This window comes from Prionailurus bengalensis, chromosome X (assembly GCF_016509475.1).
Source record: "Prionailurus bengalensis isolate Pbe53 chromosome X, Fcat_Pben_1.1_paternal_pri, whole genome shotgun sequence".
NCBI classification, from domain to species: Eukaryota; Metazoa; Chordata; class Mammalia; order Carnivora; family Felidae; genus Prionailurus; species Prionailurus bengalensis.
This window is the reverse complement of record NC_057361.1, coordinates 124,082,731-124,097,879: the sequence shown is the minus strand read 5'-3', so window position 1 is coordinate 124,097,879 and position 15,149 is coordinate 124,082,731. Positions and strand designations below refer to the sequence as shown.

The following is a 15,149-nucleotide window of genomic DNA, read 5'->3' as shown; positions in this document are numbered from 1 at the left end:
TTCACGCCAACAGGCAAACTGGTTAATGCTACATTATATTAGGCAATCCTTTAAAATACCCCCATCACCTTAACAGGTTTCAAGAGGAAAATCACATAGCTCTGTAAAGGCAGAAAAGGGGTTTGATAACAGTCAACATCCACATAGCCCAAAACAAAGGTGCGCTAGACGTGCGCCTACATAAAACGTAAACTAAACACTTTATGGTGGAGTGTGGAAAACATGCCTTCTCAAATACAGCTCCTGGGCCCCACCCTAAACCCACCGAATCAGAAACTCCAGGCTTGTTGCCAGTGAACCTGTAGTTTGGGAAACACCCTCAGGTGTTTGTCAGGTGGCCGGCTACCTAATGTCAAAGGGCTGGGGACAGAGCCACAGAGGTGCAGCATCAACTGAAGCCTGCTCTCCCGACCCGCCAGACCCACTGAGTCAGATCTGTGTCCCAGCCCAAAGTGCAGGTGATTCTAAGCACACTCAGTGTGCCGGAGATACACTCCCATAGCAGCTGCCCTCAAGCCGACCTGCACGCCGAGCAATGCATGTCTCGGGGCGGGGGGCTGGGTGGCTCAGTCGATTAAGCAAACGACTCTTGATCTCAGCTCAGGTCATGATCTCGTGGTTCATAAAATCAAGCCCCAGGTCAGGCTGCGTGCTGGCAGCGGAGCCTGCTTGGGATTCTCTCCCTCTCTCTCTGCTTTCTCCCATTCATTCTCTCTCTCTCTCAAAATAAACTTTTTTTTTAAAGCCTATGTTTGATTAAGTACATCTGAACATCTGTGGGTGGGGCCTGGTCAGCAGGTCGTTAAAGTTCCCAGGTGATTCTAATGAGCAGCCAGCGTGGCAAGGAAACTTCTATTTAGCGAGTCCACACCCTTTAGGATGAGCCAGAGAAGAAGGGCGGAATCCATGAGTTCTTTGAAGATACCGTCAAGAAAAAAGCCTGCATTTCACTCATATACCAAGGGCGAGTTCTTCATACCACTTACCAAGCCAAAACGGAGAAGAGAACTGTCTTGAACAAAGTTGTGACAAAGTTGTGGGATGTTGTGAGGATTCATACGGGATGTACGTAATCACAAGGGGCAAAGGACTTGGCACAGGTTACAACATGGATCATGAATGCAAGTTTATTACTGAGGCGACCACGGCTCTAACTGCTCTTCAGGCATCGACAGCAAATCAAGGCCAAAATGTATCTCTCGAAGCTGTGCTGTCCAACGCGGGGGCCGCTAAGTACATGCAGCTCCTGAACACTTGAAATGTGCCTAGTACAAATGGAGGGGTGGCGGAAATATAAATACATGCCAGGCCTCGACACCTTCGTACAAACAAAGGGGAGGGGAACATCTCACTAATACTTATACTGATTACATGTGGAAATGATAATATTTTGGATATACTAGGTTAAATACATTATAAAAATCAACTTCATCTGTTCCTTTTTTAATGCGGCTACTAGGAAAATGGATTACACATGTGGCTCAAATTATCTTTCTAATGGACCACAAGGTCTCAAAGGATCATGGGGAAGCCGGGATGTGAGCTACTAGTTAAACTGGCCTTCTCAAACTTTAATTTACAAACAGATCACCGAGGGCTGTCATCAAAATGCAGACTCTAGGTGTAGATGGGGGGCGGGGGGCACTGAAATTCTACATTGCTCTTGGGCTCCTAGGAGCTGAGGAACAGCAGGAGCATCAGGACAATTTTTTATCAACAAGGAAAAACTGTTCTGTGGCATAGAAGGGACGGGAACCTCTGGAGAAATGATCATGCCCTGTCAGAGTTGAAAACGGTGAAGAAAGGAAATGGCCGGCAGGGTTGCACTCAGCCTCAACCTTAAAAACTCAGGCCTCACGGCAAGAGCTGCAAAGAGGTGAGGGCCAAATCCAATTGCCCTCTGTCTAGGGACTCACTTTCTCTCTCAGATTTGGAACCATCAGTGTCTGCAAGGAACACTTCAGGACCAGAAAGCTCAAAATGGAATCTTGACTGAGGTTTCTCATATCCTGCCTGACACATGACTAGCGTCAATGGCACTGTCCTCCTATGGTGTGGCTCGTCCCTGTCACCTTGACCCACCTACTACTGACAAGCCATGGCTGGGGGTCACTGCCGTGGGATACGTTTCTTCTTTTAGCAAAACAGCTCAGGCCAATTCCAGGACTGCTGGAACAAACCCTGACAGCACAGCCCTTGTTCTAAGTCCCCACCTAAGTCATCTCGGGGCCATAAAGAAACTAAAGGCTCAGCCAAGGGCAATATAAGCACCACCATCTGATGCCACGAATCCCCTCTGTGACCCACCTGTCCCTTGAAGCTCCCACGAAGGGGAAAACATGGCGCCGGGACATAGCAGCGCGTTCCATTTCAAGAGGCTCCGGGAAACAGCGCTTCCTTTTCCCAGAAAGCCCAAGGGCACAATATAGATATGTAACAATTATCACAAGCTAAAGAAAGGATATCACGGTGTTGTCAAGGTTTTCAGGCAAGGGAATAAGAAAGGAATGAGTTACAAACAAATTACTTTTATTTTTACTTTTAATTATTACCCTTCAACTTCCCATACCCCTCCCCACCCCCCGAAATCTACCAACAAGCAAAGCACAAATGAACCTAAACTCAAACTGCTCGTGACAGTAGTCCAAAAATCCAGAGGCTGGGAATGTAATGTGTGAGACCTCTCCCATCACTGGACTCAAAGAACTTTCTTATTCATTTGCTAATCAACCATGGTGGGGTGGGGGTGGGGGGAAGGCTCAGCATGAGCTCCCTTCCATCGTGCAGTGGGGGGGGAGATATGGATATGGTCTCTATACATACAACCCGATTTGTTGAAATGAACACATCCAAACAACTCTGAACTACCCCTCCACTTGTCCAGTTCAAGTCAAAGAGTGTTTTCTAAATGTCTACTGTGTGTAGAGGGCCATGTTAGGTTTCACCTGCCCAGGAAAAAAAACGTCTCCAACCTCAGCCCCAACTTTCAGCACAAGCTTGGAAGATGGAACAAGTGATATTGAAATATTCAGGTACTACGTATCAAAACAAAGAGCTGCAGCTCAGCAACACTGGACGAACCTAAGTACATGACATTTCAAAGAGCTACTTATAATAGAGTCCTTCCAGGATCCTGAGAAACAACTTCAAATAACAAGAACAGAGCACTAAGCCCCAGTTCTGTTGGAACATGAAGGCAGCAGGGACCCGGAGCACAATCAATGCCCTGGATGTCTTCTCACCCTAACCCCTGGAGTGAGAGCATCCAGGCTACTGTGGATGGAGGAGCTCTGCAGGGCCTCAAGCTGCACTGAGGAGCTAATGGAAGGTGTCGATTTGAAAAAGGAAAGATTTTCACTCCAAAATACTTCAGAAAAAGGCAGGCAATATTTCCTGATGCAGAGATCGCTTGCTGTTGCCCTGTGATTGTTGGCTATACAGTACTACCGTCTTGGGAATAAATAAAATGGAAGCTCGCAAGGTGTGCCAATGGCTTCAGGTCCATTTGAGAGAGGCAATGAAACACCCACATTTTTCAATGCTGACAGAAGACGGAAAGCAAGGCAGAGGCCACACATACAGCCATGGGGCAGGTGGGCCAACAACAGGAGGGACGCTGCTCTCTTACACCAGTTCTCCAAACAGTGACAGCTTATATAACACATGAAAGCAGTAATAATAATGCTGCACAGCCTATGAAGGGTACTGTTGTACATGTGATTCTCTGCAAAGTTCTGGAAGCTTGGTAGGGCTCACAACTCTATCGTACGAATGGAAGAGGCAGCAGCGGTGAGGTAAAATGACGTATCTGGTGTCACAGAGTTAAGACGTGGCAGAAATGGGACTTGAACCCAGCTTCTGGAATCCAGACTCAGGAAGCTTTCGGCCACCTCACACAAAGGGTTCCTTTATCACCCCTCACATCCTCAGGTAGAAACATGCTCATGGTAGAAACTCCTCAGGTAGAAACATCCTCATGGTAGCGCGTGATGCCAATGTTCTAAAGAGGTGCCTGCTAAAGAGGTGTTCTAAAGGAACCTTTTAAGGTTCCTTTCCTTAAAAGGAAAAGGATGAGACTGTCCAGGTGCTCAGGTGGAAAAAATATGTTGTAAACATTTAACATGAAAAACCATCCTCCAACTACAGGATGGCAACTGGATCTCACCCGACTAACTCCAACTGGGTCTCCTGGTACCCTCTTGCTTTCCAAGCAGAGCAAATGGAAGAAGGCCACTCTTGTTCTAATCATGTTTGTAGAAACAGACAAAATGTGGCCTTGAGTAATTTCTGAGTCCAAACGCTGACGGGAACTTCACACTGCAAGAACTGTGGACACCACTGCCAATGTCACCTGAAACTAAAAGCTCGAGTCACCCACAAAATGCTAAGAAATGTCTAGAAAAATAAAATCACGCTTATTTGATGTTCAAAAGTTTATTAGGACATATCTAGAATCATTTCTTTATCTTTCAAAGAAAATAAGACACTATTCTAAGCACTTAGCATAGATTATCACTCAGTCTAGACAACAACCCTTTGAGGAAGGTGCTATCAGTATTATTTTCATTTTACAGATAAGGACACTAAGGCACAGGCATAAGTAACTCACCCAAAATCACACAGGTAATATTAGAGCCAGGATTCAAATCCAGAGTCAATACCTCGTAGGCAAATGACAGCCCCTGCCCCTCCCCCATCTGCCAAAAAAGAATAATGAACTGAGAAACTAGAAAATAAAGAAAGCAGAACTTCAAAGAGGTCAGAAGCAGGGAAGGGAAATTACTAAAGAATAATGAAAACAAACTCTTATTCTTCTATAAAACTGAAAAAACTTTAGAAGTAACAAGAAACTCTGGCCTTCGAAATCCTTTGGCCACCAGTTCAAAATGTCACCTACTAAGCCTTGAAGAGGCTCTGCTTTTCTCCTTATTTTGGAGCTCTCAATAAGAGCAAGAACCACATGTTCCTTCAGTGGTTTTTAAAGTCACTACATTTTGTTAATCCTCCTTTCATTTTGGAACAAAGAATATTTGAGTATTTTTTTTGTAACTTCAGCCATTTTTCAGAACCTGTAAGAATGAAAACATTTGCTTTCAAGCCATTGAACATACAGAATAGGAGAGAACTGAAAAGATACAAACAGATGAACTTGTAGAGTAAGCTATCACGAATGCCATTTTACTAGCACTTTAGGGTTTTTTTTAAATTTTTTTAATGTTTATTTATTTTTGAGAGAGAGACAGAATGTGACTGCGGGAAGGGCAGAGACAGAGGGAGACACAGAATTTGAAGCAGGCTCCAGGCTCTGAGCTGCCCACACAGAGCCCAATGTGGGGCTCAAACTCACAAACCATGAGATCATGACCTGAGCTGAAGTCGGATGATTAACTGACTCAGCCACCCAGGCACCCCACTAGCACTTTAGTTTTTAAGACGTTGAATGCTTCTTTACTCTAGAGCTAACATCAAAATGAACTCTTTTCTTTAAAAACCATATAACCCAAAGATTGCGGATCATTTCAGATAGTAGGTTCTCTGTACAAACCAAAGTGCAAGAAGAGAAATTCTTGTGTAAGGTAGCCTGAGGCAGGCTGACACTGGCATGAAATCAACAAGGAATACTGACCTCAGCAGAGCCTTCTGTAGCTAGAGTAAGGTAACTACTGAGATAGCAAGGGATTCGAAGACCACCCCGCTAGGTGTTTGAAAGCACGGTTTGCATGTAAGAGAAAAAATGCAAGTAAAAATGATGCCGTGATGAATTTAGGATCCAAGAGGCAATCGCTAGAAAAATGATGACTCCACGGAATCTCTTTTAGACAGATTTACTTTTGGATTTGATTATTTATTTTAATGAAGCAGCAGCTGACACTCAAAAACTAACAATTCAATGTAATTCCCAAGTCACTCTCAAACATGCCAGCCTGTTTTATTGACATAGAGTTTGGGAGTTCTATTTTTCTGCATAGTGTTCATCTCCACTAGAAAATATATCGTTTACTTTTTTTTTTTATTGTCCTCTTCCCCACACATAAGCTCTGTAAAGCTTCATCAGTAGTACTGTCTGCTGTCTTCTCAGTGCTTGGGACACTGCAGGCACACTATGGGCTTTCTGGGTTTGATGGGTAAATGAAGCCACTGAGAACTTGATAACTATATGTTATAACTTTAAGGTAAGGAGACCAATCATTTAATAGCTAGAATCTAAAAGCCCCAATGAATGTTCTGTACTTTCAAGCACCTGGGGAGGCTGCTATGCACTGGCAGCACCACTGGTTGGAATCTACTCCATGGAGTGGAATCTCTCAAGGGTAGATCTGGTTTAGTGAAACAGCCAAAAGTCACTGGATCAAATCTGGTAATAAGAGATCATGCCCAAAACATATGTTGGATGAAAGCAAAGTGTGTCTATAAAGTAACAAGCCTGATTGTCTTATTTGGCTGGTAAACTCGTTTTGAAGGAATTCAAAATGGTTTGAACTATAGCAAAATCACTGGCTCAGTCTCAAGATTCTAAGGTGGACACTCTACAAAAAACAAAACTAAGCTGTGATAAAAAGTACCCGGGTTAGACACCAAGATACTCCCTAGAGACCTGACTTGTGATATTAGCTTTGCCGTTAGGATGCCCCAAATCCTGGGTCACATTAAACAGCGTTACCCTCTCTGGGCCTCAGTTTCCCCATCCTAGAAACTAACTACTATGAACTTCAAGGTCCCAGTCAATTCTAACATTCCATGGTTCCATTCTTGTGAAGGTCTAGTATGTCTATTTAAAAGCTAGTCACAATTCACTCCACCCCATACTTCATATGTGTCTATAAAGCCCATAATATAATCTTTGCAGCAGATTCATTTCATATTTGCCTAGGCAAAGACTAAAATTAGTTTTCACTTCCTGAGCGCAGCAAAAGACAGTTAAGGGAGGCAACCCGGCAAAGGGCGCTTGCTCGTGCCTGTGCATACTTCCGACTGCGTATCGGGGAACTAACCGTTCCTTCTCAGATCTTCTCTCAACTGTTGCAAAAGCAAATAAACCTCCCGTGCGTGACACAGAAACTCTGTTCGAGAGCGCCCACCGAGGCTTCCCGGACAGCACCGGGCTGCGGCCGCTCCGCAGGACCCGCGGGGGATGCGGCGGGCACTCACCCGAGGCGGACGGCCAAGGCGAGGACCAGCAGAGGCGCGTCGCCGGGGAGGCAGGACGGCCGCCCAGCGCGCTCGCCGCCACAGGACGGGGAAGCAAAGTCCGGGGAGCGGCCGCGACGCCCCCAGGGTTTCCCCTCGGCCCCGATTCCCGTCCCGACCTTCGCCCGTCGCCAGCCCAGGACCTTGGGCGGGGAGAACTCGAGGAAGCCGGAGGCACCTGCCTGCGGCTCACCGGCCTCACTCAGCCCTGGCTGGCGGGGACAGCGAGGCGCTCGGGCGACACCCCCCCCCCCCCCCGCCACCTACGCCCGCGGGTGCTGCGAGGATACGCGGGACCCGTCGGCCCGGGGAGTCCTAACTTCCTCCTCCCGCCCCCCTCCCCCCTCCCCCCCAGGTCCCGCAGCACCCGGCTCGGAGCCAAGCCAGAAGCGAGCGCTCACCCACCTCGGGCTCCGGGCGCCACCGCCGTTGCCAGGCTGCTTCGCTCCCGGGCCCCGCTCCGCCCCCTCCAGGGCCCGCCCCCTGCGGCCTCTCCGCCCCTGGCCACCGCCCGCCGCCCTCCTCCGTGCGTCGGTTGGCGGGTGTGCGTCACGTGACATGGCTGAGGCGGGTGGAAGGCGCCTGTAGAGCCTTGGGAGCCACTCTGAGAGGCGGGGCTCTTCACCCGGGAGGCTGCTGGGAAGCCCTCTTTGAAAGGTCCGGCGCTTGGAGGCATCTGGGAGTTGTAGTTCTAAATACGATGCCAGTGGGCAAGGCCCAGATGCTAGGGGCCGCCCCAGCAAGGGAAGTTGGAGTAGCAGCCCGGCGGAGGCCGCTGGGAAGCGTAGTCCCAGGACTCCTCTAAGTCCCATTGTTTTTCTCCAATAAAGGGGAAATCCAGAGGGAAAACTCTAGATAAAACTTTAGCGGATGTCACTAAATTGAACTGATATTGGGTACATAGAGTTGGCTGCGTGAAGTTGAGATACTACAAGGGAAAAAAAAAAAAAAGAAATTTCACTGACTCTGGCCCAGAATCTGCAATTCACAAACCAAATGAACAGCTGAGGTGTGTACTTCATGCCGTGCCAGTATCTTTCCAAGAACTCTCTTGAGACTTAGTGAAAGGAAACATTTAAGGACAAAGTTCCTTCTGCTTTTTTAAGGTTAGGGACAGGCGACCATTAACACAGTAAAAAGAAAGGAAAAGAAAAAAAACAGAAGCAAGACAACTTCAGGAAAAGAATTCCGTGTGTCATCAAATAAACCAAACTTAATAGGACACATTGAAGAACAGGAGTAAAATTCCTCATGCTACGTAATAATTACTAATATATAATATATATACATCAACACTTCATGTAAATGATGGTAAACAGGATCTCTTCAACATCTTTTTCCTCTTATATTTGTTAGTACTCCAGCATCTAAACACAACTGTTTTACCTGATACTAGTGTGTGTATTTTCATATGTGTCTATATACAGTCATAAGTCACTATGTACATTAAACGCACTACACACACACACACACACACACACACACACCCATTAACCCTACTGAAGAGTCCAGACTTCTTACATGAGTAACAAGTCCCTTCAGACTCAACCCACCTACTCTCCCAATGTGCCTCTTCTCTCTCCTCGCCCCAAATTCTGATCTAGTCACAGAGAACTTCTTTCTATTCTCTGGATGCACCATGTTCTTTCCTCCTTCCAGCCCTTTACACTTGCTGTTTCTTTCTCCTGCATTGGCCAAACTCTTGGAAGGGCAGCAGAATAGCACTTGTTCCCGGGCCAGGAAGAATTAGCTCTCCCAGCGTCCTTTTCATCACGCTGATGTCATCATTTGCTTACATGTCAGCCTGCCAACTCCCCTCCCCAGACTGTGAACTTCTTTGAATCACATTCACTTTTGTACTGGGTTTCAAAAAGTGCTCAGTAAATGCTTCTTGATTGCATGCATTGCACGCCAGAGAGGCTGCCTGGTGGGTTACTGAATAATCTGAGTCTTGAAGCAGAGGGATCGGGGAAAACGCCATGGAGAGAGGGCAGCATCTCGGTGCAAGACCTTGCATACAGTTGGATGAAACCCTTTGTTCAACCAGGGGATGGGGGTTACAGAGCAAGAACACTCCTCCTCCTAAAGAGGTTAACCCAGCTCCAGCTCTGAAGGATACAGCCCAGGCAGAAAGGGCCAGTAAAGATCAGTCTCAGGCCTGTGGGATGTAGACAGTGACCCTTGCCTCACAGTGTAGGTGTGAGGATCAAGTGAAGGGGGGAGGGCACTTGGAAAACTGTAAACATGGAGCACTACTGGGGAGCAACCACCTCGTCTTGGGTGAGGTCACTGTATTCTTGACCCAGTCCTGCTGTCTCTCAGGCTGGAGCTGCATCTCGTAGTTCAAAGTGTGTGTGTATCTGTGTGTGTGTTGGGGGTTCTTCAGGCTTCCCTGCATTTTACACACACACACACACACACACACACACACACACACACACCAAATGCAGAGGAGCCTGTCAGTAGACAGCTGGCTCTGAGACACTAGGGAGGGAGCAGCAATGCATGTGACATTAAGGCTGATAACCTTCCTGGGTAGTACACAGTGCACCCATCTCCCCACCTAGGCCCTCCGGTGTTGACTAGGGCACAGGCTGGAGGTGCCTCCTGTCCTCTGGGGCTTTATCCTGTTCTCTGAAGTTAGGGCAAATGGAGCATGCAGGCCCAAGGATGGGTCTATGTTGATCCCACTTCTACAGTCCTCAGTGGGAAGCAGGTCCGAGAAGGGAAAATTCCTGTTCCCTTAGTGTCCTCACACACGGGCCCAGTGCTGGTGCTCTGACCTCCCAGTCCCAACCCCTGCTGTAGGCTGGGAACTGCAACCACCTGGTTCTACCAGGTTCAAGCCCAGGGTGGAGGAGGGTGGAGGAAGGGAAGGGGCATTCTTATAGAAGGAGAAGGCTGTTGGCCTTGGGAAAGTTACTTCTGATCATTGGCGGCTTCCTCTGAAAAAAGGAATCAAATGCCAATTCTCACGGTTACTGTGTCCTAGCACAGTAAGAACAGAGGAGAATGTGCTGTCTAGAATGTCAAGGCAGCAGTGTCCCTAAGCTGCCGGGTTGTGGCTGATAGGAAGGGAGGTGGGAGAAGGCAGGAGCAGGCCCCTGGGCATTCCAGCTACTTCCTTTCTTTGTTAGGTGTGTAACTTTGGGGGCAGTACATGTCTTTCAACCTCAATTTCCTCATCTGGGAAATGGGGACATTAGTATCTACATTATAAGCTTATTGTAAGTGATTCTACCCACGGCCCCCTCACCTCTGCTCTTTATTTAAAAAGTAGGCATGGGCGCCTGGGTGGCTGAGTCGGTTAAGTGTCTGACTCTTGACTTCAGCTCAGATCATGATCTCACAGTTTCTGAGTTCCAGCCCCACATCAGGCTCTGCGCTGACAGTATGGAGCCTGCTTGGGATTCTGTCTCCTCTCCCTCTGCCCCTCCCCGACTCATGTCTCTCTCTCTCTCTCTCTCTCTCTCTCTCTCTCTCTTTCTCTCTCTCTTTCAAAAATGAATAAACTTAAAAAAAAAGTAGCCTGAGCAAGGGCACCTGTGTGGCTCAGGCGGTTGAGTGTCCAACTCTTGATTTCAGCTCAGGTCATGATCTCAAGGTTGTGAGATCAAGCCCTGACTCAGGCTCCGCACTGGACATGGAACCTGCTTAAGATTCTCTCTCCCTCTCCCTCTGCCCTTCCCCAGCTCAGGCTTTCTCTCTGAAAAAAAAAAGCTATTATTAAAAAAGTAACCTGAGCAGAATGATGTAGCCACTTTGGAAAACAGTTTGGCAGTGATTTATAAAGGTAAATGTACATAAGACCCAGCAATACCATTCCTAGCTATTTATTCAAGAGATATGGCAACTTATGTTCACAAAAAAACCTGTATTCAAATCTTCATAGCAGCCTTTCACAATAATAGTCAAAAAGATAAACAACTCAAATTTCCATCAACTGATGAATGGCTAAACAGTGATGTGTGCATACAATGGAATACTACTCAGCAATTAAAAGGAAGAACCATTGATACATGCTACAACTTTAATGAATCTCAAAAATATTATGTTGAGTGAAATAAACAATACACAATACACTATATTTACACTACATTAGGAAAAGGCAAAACTATAGTGATAGAGAGCAGGTTTGTGGTTGACTGGAACCAGAGGTGTGGGAAGGGGGCTGACTGTAAAGAGGCAAGAGGGAAGTTCTGGGGGTGATGAGAATGTTCTATACTTTGTGATGGTGATCACCTGACTGTATACAATTGCCCAAACTCATTAGACTCTAAACTTGAAATGAATGAATTTCACTGTGGAAAAGTTATACTTCCGTAATGCTGGGGTTTAGAGGGGCAGGGGCAGGAGGGTGAGTAGCCTCAGTTAAGTTTCCTGAGACTGCCCACAATTGTCTGTTTTTGTTTGGCTGGTTGGTTGTTTTCAAGAGACCCAGGGTTTTGAATGCGAGAGGGTGGTGCAGCTTGCCCTCCACACACCAAGGGTGTGCTACAAGGCAAGAGATGGGCTCAGGCTAGGAAAAAGCCCCACCAGGAGAAGATGGTGGCCAAGCCCCATGGGGGCAGGACAGGGAGTGCTTACCTGGGAGCTGAGTCTGGACAGGGGGAACCTGACATCCGTAGACTCTAGAAACCAGAAGTTTTCCCCCCATCTTCTCTCTGGGAACTGCCAATGACCTATAAGCACACACACAGAGGGGCTCCAGAACACCAAGGGGTCAAGCTGGACTCTGTTCACATGCAGATGAGAGCTCTGTTGCTTCTTGCTGGTCTTTCCCTTCTACTTTCTCATAGAACTCAGTGTTGAGTTTGGGGCCTCCTTGGAGAGGCCCCGCTGGTCAGCAGAGTCTATTTTCCCAGGTGCTGGGTGGAAGTTTGAGCCAAGTAATGGGACATGAAAACACTCACACACAAAGAGAAACACAATTTTTTTTTTGGTCTCAGGGCCTCTTGGACATAGGGGCCAGACATGCAGAGATTATTGTTATGACATTACAATGTTTCCAAGGGCCAGTTTTGTTTGTCTCCCTCATCACTACACAAATGTAGGGTGTTTGGGGATGGCTTTGAGGTCTAGTCTACTACAAGCAGCATGGTGAGAAAATTGCTCCAGACCCCAGTCATATCACAAATCAAACCAAAGCCACACAAAAGAAAGATCAGCTCACAAGATGCCCATCCTTTGCCCCTAATAATGAGGGTTTTTAAAATCTCTATTTCTTACACTAAGAAATCTTTTTTGAGGAAGGAAGTCCTATGAGGAACTGTTTCATGATACATTCAAGTGTGTTTTACTCAAAATAGATGTTTAAAAAGAACTTTATCTTTGTCTTTGAGGGGGCTGTCTGATTCATGCTGAGGTGAATAGTATGCTACTTCTCAAACACTGAAATATTCGGAGACCCAACATTAAACCTAGAAGAGAATATATGAGAAAACAAGAAATGAAAGAGAAAAAGACCTGAATGTCAGCAAACATTTGCTGAGCATGAACATTTTGTTATTCAGATTAATCAATCAAAAAGAATAAAATACTTAGGAATAAACTTAACCAGAGGTGAAAGATTTGTACACTGAAAACTACAAAAGGTGCTGAAAACAAAGACATAAATAAATTGAAAGACATCCATGTTCATTGATTCAAAGATTTAATATTGTTAACACATCAATACCACCCAAAAGGGATCTAAATATTTAATACAATCTCTGTAAAAATCCCAATTCTGTTTCTTTTGCAGAAATAGAAAAATCCATCCTAAAATGTATATGGCATCTCAAGGGATCCCAAATAGCTGAAACAATCTTGAAGAAAAAGAAAAGCATTGGAGGCGTCACACTGCCTGATTTCAAAACAAATCACATAGCTATATAGTAAGCAAAATAGTGAGGTACTGGAATAAAAAGAATATATGGGGCGCCTGGGTGGCTCAGTTGGTTGAGCATCTGACTCTTGGTTTCAACTCAGGTCATGATCCCAGGGTCCGCACTGAATGTGGAGCCTGCTTGAGATTCTCTCTCTCTCTCTCTCTCTCTGTCTCTCAAATTAAAAAACAAAAAGAGAGAACCCAGGAATACACCCTCACATACATGATCAAATGATTTCTGATAAGGGTACCATCACCATTCAATGGAGAAAGGACAATGTTTTCAATAAATGGCATTGGGAAAACTGTATATCTACAGACAAAAGAATGAAGTTAGATGCTTACCTGACACCTTACACAAAAGATTAACTCAAAATGTATGACATCAAAAGCTCAGGTAACAAATGTAAAAATAGATAATTAGATTACATCAAAATTAAAAACTTCTGTGCATCAAAGGACACAGCAAACACAGTGAAAGGGCAACCTAGGGAGAAAATATTTGCAAATCACATATCTGATGAAGGATTAATATCCAGAATGTATAAAGAACTCCTACAACTCAATAACATAAACTCAAATAGACCAATTAAAAAAGACAGCAAAGAACTTAAATTGACATTTCCCCAAAGAAGACATACAAATGGCCAATAGTCACATGAAAAGGTGCTCAACACCACCAAGCATTAGGAAAGTGCAAATCCAAACTACAATGTGATATCCCCTCACACCCTTTAGGAAAAACAACCCCCCCCCCAAACCAGAAAATAACAAGTGTTGGTAAGGAGGTGGAGGAATTGCAACACTTGTGCACTGTTGGTAGGAATGTAAAGTGTGCAGCCACTGTCAAAAACAGTATGGTGACTCCTCAAAAAATTAAAGATAGAATTACTATATGACCCAGCAAGTCCACTTCTGGATGTACACCCGAAAGAATCGAAAGCAGGGTTGCAAAAAAGTTACCTGTACACCTATGTTCATAGCAGCATTGTTCACAATATCCAAAAGGTGGAAACTACCCAAGTGTCTATCAATGGATGAATGGCCAAACAAAGTGTGGTCTATCCATACAATGGAATGCTATTCAGCCTTAGAAAGGAAGGAAGTTTTGACACATGCTACCACATGGATGAATCTTGAGGACACTATGCTCGGTAAAAGAGACCAGACACAAAAGGACAAGCATTGAATGATTCTACTTATATGAGGCACCTAGACTAGTCAAATACATGCAGACATAAGATAGTGGGTGCCAGGGGCTAGAGGGAAAGGGATGGGAACTTGTTTAATGGGGACAGATTTTTCAGTTTCTCAAGATGAAAAGAGTTCTGGAGATTGGTCGCACAACAATGTGAGGGCACTTAACACTAGTGAACTATACACTTAAAACTGGTTAAGATGGTAAATTTTGTTATGCGTATTTTATTACAATTGTTTCGAAAAGATTAAGCCTCCACAGTAGTCTGAACTAAGGGGGGCAAAAAACCTAGACTCCATAGTTCATCTTAGACGTGATTGTACCCCTCAACGTCGGCCTCCACCTAGGACAGAAGGTCTTGTGTCCCACTTCTGGGGCCCCTGGGTGGCTCAGTCAGTTAAGTGTCAGACTCTGGCTCAGGTGATGACCTCGCAGTTGGTGAGTTCAAGCCCGGCATCAGGCTCTGTACTGATGGCTCAGAGCCTGGAACCTGCTTCAAATTCTGTGTCTCCCTCTCTCTCTGCCCCTCCCCTGCTCATGCTCTGTCTCTCAAAAATAAATAAATGTTAAAACAAAACAAAACAAAACAAAACAAAACAAAACAAAACAAAACAAAACTTCCCGCAGGGAGCCAGAAGCAAGCAAGAGCCCAAGTCCCAGGCAGCTAGAAAAATGAGGGAAGCAAGAACAAGAGTCTTTTCCAAGATAAACACCACCATCTCTTCTTTGTGTCACCGCCAAATACTCACAGGAGTTGTTGGGGAGGGTCCTTTCCCGGATTGCGCCCCTAAACCCTTCTTATCCACTCTGAAGAAAGCATCAAGGAAAAGGCTGGGGTGTGCAGGGGAGCAGATGCCTTGGAATTTCCCTAGAACCTGCATCCTAAGGATCGCA

The 15,149-nt window shown here is 45.7% G+C and overlaps 1 protein-coding gene across 1 annotated transcript in view; it reads right to left on the bottom strand.

The window, feature by feature from the left end:
- MTM1 (myotubularin 1) overlaps window positions 1-7,670 on the bottom strand; it is a 98,106-nt gene extending 90,436 nt beyond the window's left edge. Inside the window, exon 1 of the mRNA XM_043571053.1 lies at window positions 7,594-7,670. The gene's annotated coding sequence lies outside the window, so the exon portion shown is untranslated. The remainder of the gene's footprint in view (window positions 1-7,593) is intronic.
- Window positions 7,671-15,149: the final 7,479 nt, after the last annotated feature.